Source organism: Elephantulus edwardii, unplaced genomic scaffold (assembly GCF_000299155.1).
Source record: "Elephantulus edwardii isolate Elephantulus edwardi_28Jun2011 unplaced genomic scaffold, EleEdw1.0 scaffold00159, whole genome shotgun sequence".
Lineage (NCBI taxonomy): Eukaryota > Metazoa > Chordata > Mammalia > Macroscelidea > Macroscelididae > Elephantulus > Elephantulus edwardii.
The window spans coordinates 2656144-2662306 of NW_006399909.1; positions in this window are offsets into that span (position 1 = coordinate 2656144).

Below are 6163 nucleotides of genomic sequence, written 5' to 3' on the forward strand. Positions count from 1 at the left end.
GCTTTGGTGGGTATAAGATCCTCAGATGGTGATTGCTTTCTTTCAACTTTCCGTCTGTGCCATCTCATTGTCTTCTTGCTCCCATCGTTTTTGCTGAAAAATCAGAACATTATCTAATTGTTTCTCCTTTGTAGGTGACTCTGTTTTTCTTGTGCTGCTTTTAGCATTCTATCCTTATTTCTGTTTTGATAATTTAATTATGGTATGTCTTGATTTTTTAGTCTAATCTATTTTATATTCATTGAACTTCTTCAATGTAGATATTTCCATTCTTCATAATACCTGAGTGTTTTCTTATGCTATGTCCTCCATAATCTCAGTTATTTCCCTGTCCCTCTCATATTCTGAAAGTCCAATCAAATAGATGTTGTCCCTTTTCATTTCAAACCAAAGGATTCTAATATTTTCTTCTTTTTTTTTATTACCTCATCTCTGATTTTTCTTCTACTATATTGCTATTGAGGATCTTGTCTTCCAGCTCACTAATTCTCTGCTCTATCTCTTCTGTTCTACTTTTGTACACTTCCAGTATGTTGGATAATTCTGCCATTTTGGAGTTAATATTCTCAAATGCATTTTCATGCATTTCTGTTCTTTCCAGTGCTTTGTTGGCTCTCCACTCTCTGACTTGTGAGATGACTCTATTTCTTCAGGCTCCCTGTCTCTGGAGTATTCACTTTCTTAATGGTTTCTATCGTATCTGCCATCGTTTGCACCTTCTTCTGTATATTTTCAAGTAAGTCCACATCAGTTTATTTCTTCTGGTTCTCTTTTCTGGGGTAATAACTTTATTTCTGGCTTACATGGGTTTTTTTTTACATCTTTTAAATCTTCTTTTATAACTTCTTGTTCATATGACTCCATAGCAATATATCTTCTGCCTCTCTGACTCTGATAGTAATTTTGTCTGAAATATGCTCTGCTTTTTTTAGGAGGGGGCCTATTTTGAGTGTTTTGGTTTTGTTGTAGGTTTTTTTCCCCCCACAAAGTTTGAGGCTGCTTGCTGTGTTCTTGACATTATGTATGATTTTTCTTGGTAAGTAAGAGGCTATTTCTATTGTGTCTATATAAGTCAGCACTAGTTCTTGTCTTTGTGATATTATTGATTACTCTTCAGCTTTAAATGTTTAGTAGTACACCACTCATGTTATTATAAGTCTTTTCCTAAAGGCCTTCAGATTCTCTCTGGGCTACATTGCATCCCTCTAGGAATCTTACTTTACTGTAGTCTCTTCTTTAAAATTCTATTGTCCTCCTTAGTCTACATGGTGGTTGGAGCCTAGGAGCTTCAAGTAAATCCAAGGGCCTTTGAGGGCAGCACTCTCTCTAGCATCTCAGCTTGCCAGATAAGAAACTGAGTCTTTCTCCTGCTTCTACCTCCCTGCCCCAGACTCTGTTGCCCCCTTTACTCCCTGTGATGGCTCTCTAGCAGTGTCACGGATACCCAAGTAGAGATGCCTTTCTCCACAGGAGTTTTAGGCCCTACTCTCTCCTACATCTGGAAGTGTTGGCTTTGAGAAAGAGTGTCTCACCTTATGACCAGAGCAGTACTTTAGGTATCTTTGAGTCACAAGATAAATCATGGTTAACTCCTAGTGTCAGCATATAATTGATAATTATATACATGTATGGGTGTTCTTGTTGTTGTTAAGTGCTATCATGTTGAGGATGACCTGTAATGAGCTATGAACAACAGACCTGAACCCTGTCCTATTTTTGCCATTCTCATCCTCTCTGATAAACTTGAGCCCATCACTATAGTCACTGTCATATAGGGATGCTATACAGGAATATTGGGTGACCTAGTGATTAAGGAGTTGTGGTGCCGACTCAAAACCATGTAGTTTGAATACACTGGCTGCTTCTAAAGAAACATATGGCTAATCTCCTTCTCTTTGATTTATAGCTTCTGAAATTCAGCCAGAGGATTGTTGTGAATCAGTTAGGATTAGAAAGCACTGACTTTAGTTTTATGTACAAGAAAACAAAATCCTGTTTTGTTATACATTATTCTTATAGGGGTTTTTTTCCCATGATTGATCCTATTGTTGTAATTACTGGGCCAATACATCTTAACAAAGACCCATTTATTTCTCACCACTTTGGATTACTAAAAATTATATTCTACAGGGACAGCTCCAAAATATGTGGGATAAGGTCTCATTATCTCTTCTTCTTATACCTTTATTTCTAAGGTAAAAAATGGTAGCATATTGTATGGGAAATTTCTCGGCTAACCAAAAGTTCATGTCTTTGAGTGGTTCCAATCTATCACCAGTTCCATGAGAGAAAAATAGGCAAACTGCTTACATGATAATTACAGCTTCAGAAATCAGATGATGAATGAGTTATGAGTCTATTTGCATTTCAGTATCGACAAATGGTAGGTTTTCCAATGGTACATTGAATAATATTGACTTTAAGTAATCCTTGCAGGCTAGGATTTTGAAGCTTCGTCTCACATGCTTTGGATACCGATCCATGGAGAAGGACATCAAACTTGTAAGGGTGGAAGGATAGCACAGGAGAGGAAGACACCAGATGAGATGGATGCATACAGTGACTGGTGCAATGAGGGTTGGTGCATCAGAATTAGTGAGACTGGCTCAGGACAGGACAAGATTCAGACTTGCTATACATAGGGTCGGTATGGGTTGCAGGCTATTTGATGGCACATAACAACATAACTTGGATTGTGAATCCAAGTAATATGAACTCACTGACAACTTCAATTATTTCTCCATTCATGATGTTGTCTATTTGTCTACTGGTGAGCAGTTTAAAGGCTAAGGTATTTTATTTTCAGTTGCTTTCTATACATCTGAAACTGAACAAGAAATATATGTCTTTGAATTGTGATGTTGTTGAAGAGTAATGAATATATCATAAACTGCTAAAGGAGTAAACAAATTATCTGTCTTGAAGTTAGTGCAACCAGGAAGTTCCTTAGAGGTAAAAATGGTGAAAATTCATCTTACATACTTTGGACTTGTTGTCAGGAGGGTCAAAGCCATGTAAAAATACTTCCTTTTGAGAAAGATGCATGATCAAAGAAAGAGAGGACACTTCTTAATGAGATGAATTGATACAGTAATTTTGGCAATGGGCTTCAGTTTGTAGATCATGAATACGGCACAGGATATGAATATGACAAAGATTGAATAGTTGTTCATAAGGTTTTATGAGTCACACGTGACTTGATAGCACCTAATAACCATAAATCTAATGGTTTAGTGGTAAGGAATTGTACTGCTAATCCAAAGGTGCTTGATTTGAATCCACCACCAGCTCCATAGGTGAAAAATGGGCAATATCATCCTATGTGATTTACTGCCTTGAAAGCCCACTAGAGGATTGCATGTGGTTTGGATCCAATTCAACAATACACATCAACAACACAACAACAATAGCAACATATATATATATATGTATATATATATGTATATATATATATTACTGATTGTGGGGCTTAATGAGAGAAAATGAAGGAATTAGTTACATTAAAAAAGAGTAAAGCTTGAGGAAAAAATAACTGCAAAATTCTCATGGACAATTAAGCACTTATGTTAATGCTTAGTGTTTGCATTTTTACTGTATTTAGCTTATGTAAGGTAGATTTGTTTCCCTTTGCCCGGCACTCATACTTCTAGTTGAGTTAAATTGTGTTCCACTTGTATTCATTCTAAGGTCCAATCTGCCAGACTGAAAAGCCAGGATTTATGTATTTCATAACAAATTCTGTGAATGCAAGAGAATAAGCAGAGTGACAGAAACATTTTTGAGGCTCTACTAATACAGCTTTCCTTTGTATTTCATTTAGTCAAAATACGTCTTGTAGTTGTTGTTTACCGTAGTCAGAATTGACCTATAGTTGACCCTCCTCAGGTTTCCAGAGACATTTAATCACATGGGAGGAGATTGCCCATACTTCTCCCACAGAGCACCTGGTGACCTCAAACCAAGTGCCTTTGGGATTGCAGCACAGTTTCTTGCCACTTGGCCACCAGAACTCCCTAATACATCTTGTAATATGTGTTTTAAATGTATAATTTTGTTTTATACATACCATTTCATTGTTTTGTGATTGATTAAGTCAATTTAAGTCACCTGTCAGGGACCTCTCCAAAGTACTGAAGAGCAACAACATTAGGTTGGAGACTAAGGTGCGCCTGATCCGGGTCATAGTCTCCGCAATTGCATGCTATGCATTGGAGTCCTAGACAGTAGCTAGGGATGATAGAAAGAGAATTGATGCCTTTGAGCTGTGGTGCTAGAGAAGAGTGTTGAATATACCATGGACGGCTAGGAGAACAGCTTTGTCCTGGAGATGATGAATCTGGGCTGCTCTTTGGAGACAAGAATTCTGAAGATTCGCTGACATACTTTGGGCATGTTGCAAGGAGAGACCAGTACTTGGAGAGGGACCTCATGTCTGGGAGAGTGGAGGGAAATCTCAGGACACCTCTATGAGGTAGATCTATTATTCACTGACAGAGAACGGTTTAGGGCTCTTGTACATAGGGCTGCTATGAGTCAAAGAGACTCAATGGCACATAACCACAACAACAAACTTCAAGAAACCTTGCAAAACACATTTGATTTTAGGGAACATCAAGTAGACTTCAACTCACAGCAAAATTTTATAAAACTGAATGAAATTTTGCTTCACCCTGCTCTGCCCTCACAATCTCTTCTGTGCCTTTACCACGTTGCTGCAGTCACTGTGTCATTAGTTCTTGTTGACAGTATTCCTTTTTCCTCCTACGCCCTCCCAAGCATCAGTTTATTTCCAAGTTCTAGCCCCTCCAGGCAACATACCATAAGTATGTTTTGAGAAGCCCCACTTTCTTTGCCAAAAAGGAATACCTTTGCTATACTTCAAAGAAATATGTAAAGCCATGATCTTTGGAAAGTCATGGTCTTTTCATTCACTTACTGTGCAGCTGGCCAGTGCACACAGATGACAAAAATAACTAATGCCTTTGTATTGTAGTGTTGGAAAAGAGTACTATATCCCATGGACTCCTTAAAGAACAGAATCTAGAAAAAAGATTCCTAAAAGAATCTGGAAAAAAGTGCAGCCAGAATGTGGCTTGGAAGCAAGTACAGCAAAGCACCTCACACATTTGGGGCATGTTGCGAGGAGAGGTTATTCCTTGGAAAGGGAGATCATGTTTGGAAATATGGAACATCCATGAAGGAGTGGAATATTCTTGGCAAGATGAGTTGATACAGTGACTTTAGCAAAGGGAACAAGTATGTCAGAAACAATGTAACAGGATATGACTGGGTTTTGATCTATTGTCCTTATGGTCCCTGTGAGTAGTACTTAATTTTGTAGGCACATAACAACAACACATACATACGAAGCAATTGCAAACATTATATTCTAGGTGCAGATTCCGTTAACCATTAAAGTGGCATCCTTATTTTTCAGCCCTTTAAAGAGTTTCTCGACAGCAGATTTCTAGAAAACAAGTTATCTTTTGACTTGTTGACTGATGCTCCCATGAAAAGTTTTATGACCTAATCAATTGTAAGAACCTGTATTGTCAATCCAATGGCAGTCAGTTGAAATGGCTTCTCCCATCCAATTTACTGCCCCTGACTACCCACTGGAGGTTTCCAACTAAGTTGCAATGAGTGAGCAAGTGAAAAAGTAAGTGAATGAGTTGAGTTGATGTGTTTCTGTGGGTCAATTGTTGATGCAAGTGAAATTAAGTATTTGACAACTTTCTGTCTTTTGCCCCTATCATGATGTTATCTGCTGGTCCAGGTATACTTTCGCTCTCTTGATGTTGACCTGTAATCAATACTGAAAGCTATAGTCTTTTAACACCTCTAGGAAGTATGTCCACTTCTCTTCCTTTTTAGCAACCTAAGTCATGTAATTTTCACAATGTGGGCTAATAATAAGGTTGGGGATTTTTTGTTGTTATTTTTTTGTTTGTTTGTTTGTTTTTCTGATTACCTTGCCTTATTTTACTTCAGCTTTTAGGATTGTTTGCTCAGCATACAAATTAAGTTGTTGTTGTTGTTGCTGTAAAGTGCGTCGAGTTGTTTGCGACTCATAGGGACCCTATGTACAACAGCCCTAAACCCTGCTCTATCCTGTGCCAATCTCATTGCCTCTGACACACCCATCCCGATTACCCCAGTCACT